The sequence below is a fragment of the Cavia porcellus genome, unplaced genomic scaffold, assembly GCF_034190915.1.
Source record: "Cavia porcellus strain 051 isolate PalLab524CR breed Dunkin Hartley unplaced genomic scaffold, mCavPor4.1 scaffold_16, whole genome shotgun sequence".
In the NCBI taxonomy this organism is placed as follows: domain Eukaryota; kingdom Metazoa; phylum Chordata; class Mammalia; order Rodentia; family Caviidae; genus Cavia; species Cavia porcellus.
This window is the reverse complement of record NW_026947499.1, coordinates 34,440,790-34,455,785: the sequence shown is the minus strand read 5'-3', so window position 1 is coordinate 34,455,785 and position 14,996 is coordinate 34,440,790. Positions and strand designations below refer to the sequence as shown.

The following is a 14,996-nucleotide window of genomic DNA, read 5'->3' as shown; positions in this document are numbered from 1 at the left end:
TCTTGAACAAAGAATTGAAAGTAGCAAAAAGCAGTGGGAAATGCTGTTTGAAAAAGTAGAAGTGAAAAGTGAGGGGGATACATACTGGCTCTGCAGAGCAAGCTTTGGCTGAGTAAAAGAGGGAAACGTAAGATAAAACAACAGTCTGGAGAAAACAGACTATCATGAGGAAAGCCATGATAGATACCTATTCTTGATGCCTGTGTCCCTTTTATACTGTTCAAATCTCAAAACGTGAGAAATTTTACATATGGGTCCTTCGAGGCAGTGCTAAGATCCCTCTGACTTCAGGTCTAGGTGATCCTATTGAAAACTTGCTCAAATTCTCATTAGAAGTCCACAGACGGCTTTGGAAATTGTTCGGTGCGTATTTTCCAGGATTTTGTAATTGAACAGGTTATACTTGCTTCCCCAGCCAGCTTTGCTACTCTCTAATCTTGTGTCTCAGAATTAACTGAAGGATTTTAAAAAGTCATGTGACTGGCCTTCCCATGAGCCAGGGTCTGCCATTGGGAACTGGAAGAGACTCAGCAAGAAGACAAACCACACCTTCCCATGAGCCAGCCCGTGTGCGGCTGGGAAACCAGAAGGGCACCCCCCCACACACACTCCTGGCCACCCTGTAAGCAACTGACTTGATTCAGAGGAACTCGGGGTGAGATGATAGCAACGGAGGAATAGCTTGAGGCCTGGGTCTGGTGGTCTGGGAATCTATTTGGAGGATGGCAGTGTGCATTGTGGCAACTGGGAGGGATTTCCTTCTGTCTTGTTTTTGACAGCCAGTGTTTTGTTCTGTTTTACTGTTTTATTTTATTCCTGTATCTGGTAACCTGATCAGCTATTTTGAAGAGAAAATGCAGTGTAACAACCATTGTTAAATTCCTATCGTTTTGTTTTGAAAACCTACATAGCTGCTGGTTTTTTGTTGTTGCTTTCATTTTGCTTTTGTTGTTATTTAGGTTTGTTTGCTTCTTGATTTTTCTGTTTTTTTCTTTTTTTCTCTTTAAAATAAAATTTTAAAATACCATGAGACCAAGAAGGCTGGGGATTTAGCCCAAAGGAGTAATTGCCTGCCTGGCAAGTAGGAGGTAATGCGTTTGATCCCCAGGACCAAAAGAAAAAAAAAAAAAATCATTGGACCCAACACACACACACACACATACAACCAATTAAATCAGAATCTGATGGGATTCAGATCTCAGCATTTTTTAAGGTTAAAAAGGCCATTATGGTAGGTACAGAGACACTGCAATAGGGCTATATCCAAGGAGCAGAATAGAGTTCAGTAGATGGAAAAGTTAGCATGAAGAAATATCAAGGGTAAAAGCATTATGACTAACCCAACCTAGCAGCATTTTTTTTTCTTGTACTGGGGATGAAACTCATGATCTCATGCTTGCCAGGCAGGCGCTTATACCACTGAGCTAAATCCCCAGCCCCCCAGCAGCATTCTTGCTGAAGATAGCCCAGGGTGGTCACACATCACCTGAAGAGGTAATAGAGGATGAGAGGCCTGATGGGATACTGATAGGGGTTTTTGAAAAACTAAATTAACAGGTTTCTTTGCAAAAGCAGTTTTGCAAGAAAGGACACAGATGAATCCTAGAGGAAGTTTCAAAAGCTTGACCAAACCTGGTATGGTGATACATTCCTAGCACTCATGAAATTGGAGCAGGAAGATCCCTGCTACTTGAAGGCCAGCCTGGGCTACATACTTAGTTCAAGGCCAGCCTGAAATACATAGTGAGACCTTGTCTTAAAAACAAAAGCCACATTTTGTTATCATGAAGTGGAAGTACAATTGTTTTCAATAAACGTGTATTTAAAAAAATTTTTTAAAGCCTGACCAAAATTTGGCAAAGCAAAGAATCATCAGCTCCCAGGTGAATCCAGTGGTCACCCAAGATACTAGGAAGTATGAAGGGTAAGAGGATTCTGGCTAAACTAACCTTGCAACATTCTTGCTGAAGATAAGCTAGGGCCTAAATTCTAAATGTTGATGTAAACCAGAGCTTAGTCTTTAACCCACTTGTCACTTCTGTGTACACCAGCTCTCTCTTGTTAGAGGTTTTTAATAGTAGGACACAATAGAACCATGTAAAATTTCCAGTGTTTATGGCCTACCTCCAGAGAACATGATTCCATTTGCCTGGAATGGGTGAAGAACTGCTCTAAGTGATCTCACCCAGTTTCATAGTACCAAGTAGTATGTATGTAATTAATAATTTTTACTTTGCCCAACATAAACAGAATATACATCCTCAAAATACATTGAACATTCACTAAGACAGATTCTATTATGGGCCTGTGGGGAACTAACTAGTCAGATTACTTCAAAGCTCAGGCATCTAAGGACACGTGAGGAAGTGAGCCCTTGTCTTAGTGTAGCTGCATAGTAGGATACAGTTATGTAATCATGACATAGCACAGGTAAATACACATGGGCTGATATGGCACTATGTGAGAATGTAAATACAAGATAGCAACCTGAATAAGAATTATGCATAAAGACACAGGCAGCTCTTGCTCATGTTCTTGTGCTCTGTTCTGTTGCATGCGGCCTGCTGTTGTTGATTTGTGCATGTGCATTCTTTAACCTTGGGATCCCACTCTTGGAAATCTCCCTTGAGCCCACTGAGTGGGTCAACAGGGCCACAAAATAGAAGTTATGTTAAGCATGCTCTCAGATCGCAATGCAATTAAAGTTAAAATTAGTAAGAGAAAGATAGCTGGAAAATCTCAAAGTGTTTAAAGATTAACTTGTCTTCCACATAATAAGTGTATCAAAGTAAAGGTATTGAGAAAATATTAAGAGTCTAACAAATGGAAAATTAAAATATAACTTATTTAAATGTTTGAGGTGCGATAAATGCAGCTATAAACGAATGCCTTTAGTTGCATTTATGAGAAAAATGTAAATAATATGTGTTGGTCAGCTTTCCATTTCTATGACAAAATACTGTACCTGAGAACTTAAAAGAGAAAGTGTGTTTTGGCTCACAGTTTCAAAGGTTTAGTACATGGTCAACCCTGTTGTTTTGGTCCTATAGTAGCACCATATATCATGGTGAAAGTGTATTTCAGAGGAGGCAAAGAGAGATAGAAAGTAACTGGGGACCTAGTATCCTCTTCAAGGGATCTAACTTACGACCACTAGGCTTCTACTTCTAAAGGTTCCACCACTTCCCAGGCTGGTGACCACCTTTCACACCCTTGAGATACACTCCAGATACAAACTGTAGCACTGTTTCCACTTTAGAAAATTAGAAAAAGAATAAATGAAATCCAAACTAAGCAGAAATAAGAAATAATAAAATAGAACAGAAATATCAGAGGGCTGGGGTTAACTCAATGGCATAAGTGCCTGCTTTGCAAGTGCACGGTCATGAGTTCAATCCCTGGTACCAAAAAAAAAGAAAGAAAGAAAGAAAAAAATAAATCAAAAACAAGAAATAGAGAAAATCAATGAAAACAAAAGTAGGCTTTTTAAAATTCGTTAATGTTGAGCCAGTGTAGGCAACAAAAAGGTACAAATTACTGCCAAATTACTTATAAATGATGCCCAAGCAACACCTGCTTTCATGGGCCTTTTTTTTTTTTTCTATAGGAATCAAATTCAGGACCTTGCACTTGCCAAACAGGCACTTGTGCTACTGAGCTATATCCCTAGCCCAATGGATCTCTTTATAAGGCAAAATGTATAAAGCTTGCCATAAAGGACAAACAAGTAAAATATACATTACAGTGGTTGGAATAAAAATTGGGGTGAATGGGTTCCAGGAAGCAGAGTATGTAGCTATGTGGACACCAATCTGCAGAAACATTGAAAACTTCCAAGAGCCAATCAGAAGTAACATGCAGAGGGAAAGACAAAAGGAGCTGCTCTAAGAAAAAAGACATGGGGCTGGAGGTTTAGCTCAGCGGCATAAGCGCCTGCCTTGCAAGCAGGCAGTCGTGAGTTCGATCCCCGGTACTGATAAAAAGGAAAAAGGAAAAAGAAAAAAAGAAAAAAAACATCTGGTCTGCAACAGAAAAACAAAAAACAAACAATGGTAATGGAGATTGTGGCAGTACCAGTGACACACCTCAGCCTCTTCCTCAGAAAAGAGCCCAGGTAGGTCCTACTGTTGAAACTGAAGAAACATTTATGAACAGGATTGATGTTAATGTAAAGACCCCTGAACAGCTAAAACTGTGGCTTGTTGATGTGACTGGGACTTGACTATCAAATTGAAACAGCTCTTTCATCTTCCTGCAAGAAGAATGTGAATTCCATTCTAGAGGATTATGCAAATTATGAGCAGTATCAAGAAAACACACATAATGAGTATGCTGTAAATGAGGCTGTAGTACGGATAAAAGATTGTTTCAATCTCATGCTGGGCACTCAGCCCCTCTACAAATTTGAATGACCAAAGTATGCTGAGATCCTTGCCAATAACTGATGTGCCCACCTCCCAGATGTACGGAGCACCATATCAACTGAGATTGTTTGTATAATTTGGAGCAATATTGGCTATACAGTTCTGAATGAAAAGGGACATGCTTTATTAATGAGTTATTTTCATGATTTCCTCGGCAGAGAATTTAGCAACTGAACATGGTGGAGTGATAAGCAGCAGAGAAAACCTTTTTGCAATTTGCTGTCCAGACACTAATATAGCAACTTGAAGAAGAGAAGGGGGAGGGAAGTGCATCACTTGGATCCAGGAAGGATCTGAACTGAGAAGCCCACAGGGAGAGCAAAGAGAAAAACTTCAACAAAGAAGAAGAAGGTGATGGTCAGTACTCTCTCCTTGAGTCAGAACTCATTGCTGGAAGGAGCAGTTCAAGCCTGCAGACGCACAGTGACTGTTGGAAACTCCGTTGGCCTCCACAGACAGATGCAGCAGTGCAGTGGAGGAGTAGATGCCATGGACTCTACTGACTCCGGGATTCGGGCATCCCACAGGGTAGTGACTGACTGACTTGGGGAGGGGCCAACTGAGCTTTGAATTCAGAATACCTGCTGGCTCCATCCAGAGGCTCCCAACTGAGTTCAAGCCCACACAAAGTGCGCTGACTGGGCTGGGTGTTTAGTTTAGCAGGATAAGTGGTTGAGTTTGATCCCCAATACCAGAGAGAGAGAGAGAGAGAGAGAGAGAGAGAGAGAGAGAGAGAGAGAGAGAGAGAGAAGAAAAGAAAGAAAGTACATTGACTGGTACAGTTTGAATGAATCTGGTTCCAGCCTCACAGCCAGAAACCAGCCTGAACTTTCAGGGGAATAAAGGTGCAGCCTCACTGAAATTATTCACTGTCCCACTGTAAAGCTACTGCTGGCTTGCTGGGATACATCAACACAGATCTGGACTTTATCTTCACGTGTTATCTGTCAATGACAGCAGAGACAAACCTTGAAGTGGATTGTTTTTCTCTCCTATATTTTTCTTCATTGCTTGATCTTGTTTTTATATGCATGTAAACATAATTTTTAGTATTTTTTGGTTGTTGTTCTGTTCTGTTCTTCCTTTTCTCTTTCCCTACTTTCTTCTGCACCAGGTTCCGAGGGTTTGCATGATTCTCTTTTGTCCTCCAACTTTACTCATTATTTCTTCTGCTTCTGCTGCTGCTGCTTCTTTCTTCTTCTCCTCCTCCTCCTCCTCTTCCTCCTCCTCCTTCTCCTCCTCCTTCACCTTCTTCTCTTATTGCTCTATCTTTTCCCCTAACTCCTTTTAAATTTTCTCCCCTGAGGGTAAAATTAGCATATTGAGGGCCTATTTACTGCATAACATTTTCTGGTTTGTTTTAGATTTTGTTATATAACCACAAATCTAATTCATACATTTAAAGGAGCAAATTAATAGTTACCTTATACTGTCAATATCTAGGCTGTGTTTGATGCTATTGTTATAGCTGATTGTATCACTTTAGCCAAAGTGACATAATTGTTCTAATAGTTGTTCTTCCTGGTATACCAAGACTGAGACTGCCTAATGGTCATAGAAAATACTGTGAGCCACTGCCAAAGAACCAGGGACTAGGCCAAGTAGGCAACAACTTCTCATCCCCAGTAAATTGAAGAGGTAAGATCTTGCAACAGACTCAAAACCCAAAAGCCAGCTATACTTGGAAGACACCTCTGAGAAGTAGTCATATCCTAAAGGTTCTAAATATGAGCAAAAGCTACTCACTGTAGGCAATTTACAAGCACCAATCCAGGAATCAATCTTAAAAAAATAGAAAATGAGAATACACTTAAGATGCAATCCCAGATATCCAGTTCACCAGAAGCAAACCCAGGGTGTAGTAAGGTGGGACAATCCAAAAGCCACCCACCTAGTCTCTCTCAAGTGGTAATAACAAAGCAAATGAATGAGCGTCTACAAAAAAATGAAATCAGAAATAGTTTCTCAGATAACTAAAGAGATGGTAACCACAATGAAAAATATGTCCTGTTTAGCTGCCGCGCCTGGCTATCGGTCTGCAAAGGAGGAGCTGGGCAGATCTGGGGTGCCCTCACCGGCCTCTCTGCGTGTCTGGAGGACTCTGGATATCTCCGCCCAGACTGTTGGAGTTCCCCCAGGCTTCCAGGTGCAGTGAAGGGGAGAGGTGGGTTTGAGGCTTCCACATTAGCCTCCCCATTCCGGTTACACTTGGAGAATTGCTGAGCTCCCGACGGGTGGGCAGGCCCACACTATCAGCTAGCCCAGCCTGTTTAGCTGCCGCGCCTGGCCATCGGTCTGCAGAGGAGGAGCTGGGCAGATCTGGGGTGCCCTCACCGGCCTCTCTGCGTGTCTGGAGCACTCTGGATATCTCCGCCCAGTCTGCTGGAGTTCCCCCAGGCTTCCAGGTGCAGTGAAGGGGAGAGGTGGGTTTGAGGCTTCCACATCAGCCTCCCCATTCCGGTTACACTTGGAGAATTGCTGAGCTCCCGACGGGTGGGCGGGCCCACACTATCAGCCTAGCCCAGCCTGTTTAGCTGCCGCGCCTGGCCATCGGTCTGCAGAGGAGGAGCTGGGCAGATCTGGGGTGCCTGCATCGGCCTCTCCATGTGTCTGGAGGACTGTGGATATCTCTGCAACCAGGGAGGGTCCACAGGTGCCTGAGGCACTGTGGCCTGTGGTGAGTACTCTAACCCGGCTGCGATTGAAGAACTGTGGAGCTTCCAAGGGGCAGGTGGGCGCACAGTGTCCCTGAGGCCCAGCTTGTCTGGAACTGCGGAGTTCTGAGCAGGCAGAGGAGGGCCACTGGTTCTGTAGGCCCAATGGCTTGGGGTAGCGCGGTGCCAGAGTCTCAGTAGCTCCAAACAAAGAAGGGGATTTTCAACAGATACTGAGGAAGCTTTCAAATAACACTTGAAACACAGAAATATAGGAAAATGACAAAACGAAAGACCAAATTACAACCTCAAACCTCCAGCCCATCTCAAGAAACCCTAGGAGCGATGTATATAGAAGAAAATATATCCCATCCACCTCATATATCGGACACAATAGCCACTGAAATTGACAAGCAACTCCAGGAAGCTTTAAAGAAATTCAAACTCAAAATAATCTCCCAGATAAAAGAAGAAATGATAAAAGAAATGAAAGAGATTCTAAATATATCTAAAGAAAACACAGATAAAAAATTGGAGGAACTAAACAAAAAGATAGAATCCCAAGATGAGCAATATAAGAAACAAACAGAATACATAATGCAGATGCACAGAGATATACAGGAAATAAAAAACTCCACTGAAAGTTGTAAAAACCGCCTTAATGAAAGTGAAGATAGAATTTCAGACCTTGAAGACAGGATTGCAGCTAGTGAACAGGAAAGGAAAGATCTTTTGAAAATAACAAGGAATCAGGAAACAACAATTCAACAACTGCAAGACGATGCAAAGAAGAATAACATAAGAATGATAGGGATTAATGAAAGAGAGGGAGACAACATGAAGGATGTCAGCAGGATATTTAGAGAAGTAATAGCTGAAAATTTCCCAAGCATGAGATCAGAAACTGACATCAGGATCAGTGAAGCATATAGAACTCCAAACAGTCATAACCAAAATAAAACTACACCCAGACATATAATAATCACCATCCCAGAAATCCAACACAAGAATAGATTATTAAAAGCTGTCAGAGAGAAAAGACAGATCACTTATAAAGGAAAACCTATCAGAATCACAGCAGACTTCTCAGCACAAACGATAAAGTCAAGAAGAGCATGGAGTGAAGTATTCCAGATCCTAAAGCAAAATGATTTCCAACCAAGACTGATATATCCTGCAAAACTATCATTCAAAATAGATGGTGCAATACGATACTTCCATGACAAAGAACAGCTGAAGAACTTCATGAACACCAAACCAACCCTGCAAAAAATATTGAAAGACAGTTTAGATACACAAAGGAAAAAAGCACTAAGCAAAGCAAATAATTAAACAGAACAGAAAGATAAAGATGCAACAGCAGAGAGATAACATTCCTACAATTAACCAGCATTTAACAGTAATAACCATTAATGTAAATGGTCTCAATGCACCAATCAAAAGAAACAGACTAGCAGAATGGATCAAGAAACAAAATCCAACCATATGCTGTTTACAGGAAACCCATCTAACCCAGAAGGATACTCACAGACTGAAAGTCAAAGGATGGAAAACAATTCTTCATGCAGCAGGAATCCAAAAAAAGGCAGGAGTAGCCATTCTGTTTGCAGACAACGTGAACTTTAAACCAACAATGACCATAAAGGACAAAGAAGGTCACTACATACTCGTAAGGGGAAAACTCCAAGAGGAAGAGATAACTATCTTAAATATATACGCACCAAACTCCAGAGCACCCAGTTATATAAAACAATTATTAACAGAAATGAAAACTCAAATTATCAGTAACACAATTGTAACAGGAGACCTTAATACACCACTGACACCAAGGGACAGATCAACCAGACAGAAAATGAGCAAAGAAATAACAGAACTGAATCACACCTGTGAACAAATGGGTTTGATAGACATATACAGAATGTTCCACCCAACAACATCAGAATACACATTCTTCTCAGCAGTACATGGATCATTTTCTAAAATAGACCATATATTAGCTCACAGAACATATTTAAGCAAATGCAAAAGAGTTGAAATCATCCCTTGCATATTATCGGATCATAGCGCTCTGAAATTAGAAATTAATGATAAAAGATACTGCAAAAATTCCGCAAACACATGGAAACTAAATAACACACTCTGGAGTAATCAGTGGGTCACAGAAGAAATTAAAGAAGAAATTAAACAATACCTAAAAGAAAATGAAAATGCAGATACAACTTACCGGAATCTGTGGGATGCAATGAAAGCCATTCTGAGAGGAAAATTTATTGCACTGAGTTCCCACATCAGGAAAACAGAATGAATACAAATAAATAACTTGATGCTACACCTCAAACAGCTAGAAAAAGAAGAGCAAGTCAAGCCCAAAGCCAAAAGAAGAGAGGAAATTATAAAAATCAGAGCAGAAATCAATGCAATAGAGACTAAGAAAACAATCCAAAGAATCAACGAATCAAAGAGTTGGTTCTTTGAAAGAATAAATAAAATCGATAAGCCCCTAGCCAACCTTATTAAAAAAAGGGAAGAAAAAGCTCAAATTCTTGCAATAAGAAATGAAAAAGGAGAAATCACTACAGACCCAATAGAAATACAGAGGATCATCAACACCTATTTCGAAAACTCTACTCTCAAAAGTTTGATAACACAGAAGAAATAGACAGATTCTTAGAAGCATATGAAGTACCAAAGCTAGATCAAGAGGATATAAAACTGTTGAATAACCCAATCTCTGCTAATGAAATTGAAAATGTAATTAAGTCCTTACCCACCAAGAAGAGCCCAGGCCCAGATGGATTCACTGCAGAATTCTACAAGAAATATAAAGAAGACCTAATGCCGACACTCCTCAAACTATTCAATGAAATTGAAAGGGAAGCAATCCTTCCTAAGTCATTCCTGGAAGCAAATATTACTCTAGTACCAAAACCTGAGAAAGACCCAACTACAAAAGAGAACTATAGACCGATCTCCCTAATGAACACAGATGCAAAAATCCTCAATAAAATATTGGCAAATAGGATCCAGCAAATCATCAAGAAAATTATACACCATGACCAAGTGGGATTCATCCCAGGAATGCAAGGATGGTTCAACATATGCAAATCAATAAATGTAATCCACCATATCAATAAAGCCAAAAATAAGAATCACATGATCATTTCTATAGATGCAGAAAAAGCCTTTGATAAGGTCCAACACTTATTCATGATAAGAACTTTACAGAAAATTGGAATAAATGGTCTTTACCTCAATATAATAAAGGCCATTTATGACAAACCAACAGCCAGCATCATACTAAATGGCCAAAAATTGAAAGCCTTTACTTTAAAATCGGGCACAAGACAAGGATGTCCTTTATCACCACTCCTATTTAATATAGTACTGGAAGTACTAGCCAGAGCAATTAGGCAAGAAAGAGAAATAAAAGGGGTAAAGATAGGAAAAGAAGAAGTTAAATTATCATTGTTTGCAGATGACATGATAGTCTACATAGAAGACCCCCTAAACTCCATTGAAATACTCTTAGATACAATAAATAAATTCAGTAATGTGGCTGGATACAAAATCAATACTCAGAAATCAATAGCATTCCTATACACGAACAACAAAATTACAGAGAGGGAAACAAGAGAAACTGGACTATTCACATTAGCAAGCAAAAAAAAAGAAATATTTAGGAATTACTCTTACGAAAGAAGTGAAAGACTTATACAGTGAAAATTATAATACACTGAAAAAGGAAATTGAAGATGATCTCAGAAAATGGAAAGATATCCCTTGCTCATGGATAGGAAGAACAAACATTGTGAAAATGGCCATTCTCCCAAAACTGTTATACAGATTCAATGCAATCCCAATAGAAATACCATCAACATACCTTATAGATCTAGAGAAATCACTCCTAAATTTCATCTGGAACCAGAAGAGACCTAGAATCGCAAAGGCAATTCTAAGCAGCAAAGACAAAGCAGGAGGCATCACAATCCCTGACTTGAAGTTATACTACAAAGCAACAGTAGTAAAATCAACATGGTATTGGAATCAAAACAGAGCCGAAGATCAGTGGAATAGATTAGAAGATACAACCACAACTACAAACACACTCAACCACCTTATCTTTGATAAAGGAGCCAAGCAGGTTCACTGGAAGAACGACAGTCTCTTTAATAAACGGTGCTGGAAAAACTGGCTCTCCATTTGCCGAAAACTAAAGCTAGACCCATGTCTATCACCATGTACTAAATTAAAATCTAAATGGGTCAAAGATCTGAATATTAAAACAGAAACACTAAATCTATTGGAAGACAAATTGGGTAGAAACCTTGGAGACATAGGAGTAGGTAAAGAATTCATGAACAGGACTCAAACCGCACGGGAAATTCTTCCCAGAATCAATAACTGGGACCACTTCTTATTAAAAAGTTTCTGCATGTCAAAAGAAATCTCCAGCATAGTGAAAAGAAAACCCACAAACTGGGAAAGATTTTAGTGAACTCTCTCTCAAACAAGGGCCTCTTGTCTAAAACATATAAAGAATTAAAGAAACTCAGACCTCCAAAATTCAAAGATCCAATCCAAAAATGGGCATCTGAGATGAATACGCAATTCTCAGATGAAGAAATGCAAATGGCAAATAAATACATGAAAACATGCTCATCATCATTGGTCATTAGAGAAATGCAAATTAAAACCACACTGAGATACCATCTCACTCCTGAAAGAATGGCCAGGATCAACAAAACCGACAACAAATGCTGGAGAGGCTGTGGGGAAAAAGGAACTCTCCTGCACTGCTGGTGGGAGTGTAGACTGGTACAGCCTTTGTGGAGATCTGTCTGGAGATTTCTCAAAAAGTTGGGACTGGAAATCCCATTTATTCCAGCTATTCCACTTCTAGGCATATTCCCAGAAGAACTGAAAGCATCATACCACAGTGATATATGTGCACCTATGTTTATAGCAGCACAATTTGTAATCGCCAGATCTTGGAAACAAGCCAAGTGTCCATCAACTGAGGAATGGATAAAAAAGTTGTGGTATTTCTATACAATGGAGTATTATTCAGCTATAAAGAAGGATCACATTGAGATATTTATCAATAAATGGGCACAGCTTGAGACCATGCTCATAAGTGAAATAAATCAATCTCGCATGTGTGAATACCGAATAGTTTCCCTAATGTAAGTAATGATTCAAATATATAAAAATAAGTGGTAATCATGATTCCCCATTAGGTGGCCTTGAAGCCTTATAAAGTTTTCACTCATTAATTAGAAAGGCTTTATTCTGGGCTTCTTGATATGAAAATATTTGAAGCTAGAGTATATGAAGTTTTATCCAAATATTTCAAGGAAAAAGACAGACACTATGGTAACTACTATTAAGTCGGGTTATATGGTGGTTAAGTACTAGGTTGCTGAAACAGTCATGCTTTGACCTCTATTGTTATATTGTTATGTCCTGTTTTATCTGAATCTCCCCCTTATTGTTTTTTAAAAAAAATTATTTAGTCATTTCTTATGTTTGTCTTAATTAAAGACAAAATTTAAAAAATTAGGATATATAAATAGGAACTCTTTATGATTTCCTATTAACTTGTTTTGAAGTCCTGTAGTACTCCCACGATCTTGTTTTGACTGATTAGACTCTGTTCCATTCTATATGATAGTATCAAGTTTGAAGACATAGGCAACTACTTTGAAGGCAATAAGATTCACTAAGATACCCATTCTGGTTTGACTATTGTCTTCTTTGGAAGTCCTGTAATGTTTACAATGCCTAAGTTTTATTGGTCTTGTTCTCTACTGTTTTGTCCAACTTTATAATACCTAATGAGATAGACAATTCTTTTTAAGGAAACAAGGGACAACGTTGATAACCATTGTTGATAACCTTGTACTCTGTTCTACACCATGTGCTATGTCTATCCTTGGTATTGACTGACAGCTTTGTTTTGCCATATTTGACTGTATTCTCTCCCCCCCCCAAAAAAGTAATAAGCACTAAGGAGTAATAAAATCCAAAATGTGTAAATTTTGTTGTAAAAAAGAGAGGGGAAAAAAAAGAAAAAGAGCTCTAACGGATATAACAGCAAGTGTGTTTAGGGGTGTTAAATAGCTGACTACATCAATGTTTTTGGATCATTGAACACAGCTGTTTGCAGTCTCCCTGTTTGAATGTCCACCTTGTATTCTTTGATACTGTGATTTGAGCAACTATTTTCAAGATGATAATATGTAATCTACTAACAGGTGATTTCTTACTGTTATGTTTTTTTTTTGTTTTTTGTGTTTTTTTTTTTTGTAGTTCTGTATTACGTGTACCCTTACACAGCTTTGTTTTGTTTTGTGTTTTTCTCTTTTTCCTCTTAAATAAAAAAAAAAGAAAAGAAAAATATGCTTGGTGACCCTAGAACAGATACAGTTTAAAAATAGAGGGCCTTAGGAAAATGATGATAATCATGAATGCTGAACACAGGAAAGAAATGGAATCCATCAAACAGATTCAAGCAGATATCCAGGAAACTAAAAATTCCATCAAAAGTATCTACAGCCTAATAAACCAATGTGAAGACAGACCCTCAGACAGAGAAGACAGGTTTGTAGTTATTGCTTATGAAAAGAAAGATTTCTTTTTCTTTTTTTTTTTTTTTGTCTTTTTCATTTTTTCTTAAAATTTTTTTAAGGAGAAAAAGAAAAAAAAAGCAGAGAAAGGGTTCAAGTTATACAGATTTACAGAAAAAAAAATAGTAGGAAATCACTAGTTAATGGATTACATATTGTCATCTTAGAAATAATTGTTCAAGTTACAAAATTAAAGCTTATAAAGTGGACATTCCAACAGTGAGACTGCAAACAGTTCTGTTCAATGATCCAACAAAACTCAGTAATATCATTATCTATCTTATACACTTAAATATACATGCAGGTATATCATTTAGAGCACTTTCTTTTCCTCTCTTTTGTATAATGACAATTACACATTTTGGGTTTTGTTGCTCCCACAGTTCTTATTACTTTTTTGGAAGAGAGTACAACCAAATGTGACATAACAGAACAGTCAGTCAAATCAAAAAGGTGGACGTAATAGATAATGTAAAAGCATAATACAAGGTGATCAACAATGGTTACCATAATGCCTCCCGCTATCTCTAATAGAATTGCCTATATCATTAGTTATAATAAAATTGAACAAAACAGTAAAGAACAAAACCAACAAAACCAAACATTGGAGACATTATAGGTCTTCAAAAGTAGATAATAGTCAATCAGAATGGGCGTCATAATGAATCTAACTATCTTCACAGCTATTGCCTAAACTTTCGAACCTGGTACTATCAAGCAAAACAGGAACATCAATCAAGGAACATCAGTCAAAACAAGATGGTGAGAGCAATACAGGGCTTTAAATCAAGATAATGGAAAGTCAAAGTGGGTTACTATAATATATCCTGCTATTTTTAAATTTATTTTTCCTTAATTAAAAGGATAAAAAAAGTAAATAATAAAATGGAGATTGAGATAAAAGAGGGCATAACAGCAAAACAGCGCAGATCAAAACATAACCATTTAAGCAAAATAGTGTTTCACCACAAGATTATCCCGACATAAAAGTGGTTACCATATTGTCTCTTTCCTTGAAATCTTTGAGCATAACTTCATAAACTGTAGCATCAAATATATCAAAACAATGTAAAACCATTCAAGAGAATGACAGTATTACAGGGTATTTAGAATCAACTAACAGAAAACGAACAATGGTTTCTGTATAATCTCCTTGTCTATAAAAGGTTTTGCTTATACTATCATATATAATAAAATCCAATAAGATACCACCTGTTTAGACCAATGGAGACAGAAGAGCAAAAGCTTGATGAGACTTCAAAACAAGATGATGCTAAATCAGTATTACCTAT

The 14,996-nt window shown here is 38.4% G+C and overlaps 1 pseudogene; it reads left to right on the top strand.

Annotated features, from left to right (window-relative positions):
* Positions 1-3,982: 3,982 nt before the first annotated feature.
* Positions 3,983-5,951, top strand: LOC100715934 (mortality factor 4-like protein 1; annotated as a pseudogene).
* Positions 5,952-14,996: the final 9,045 nt, after the last annotated feature.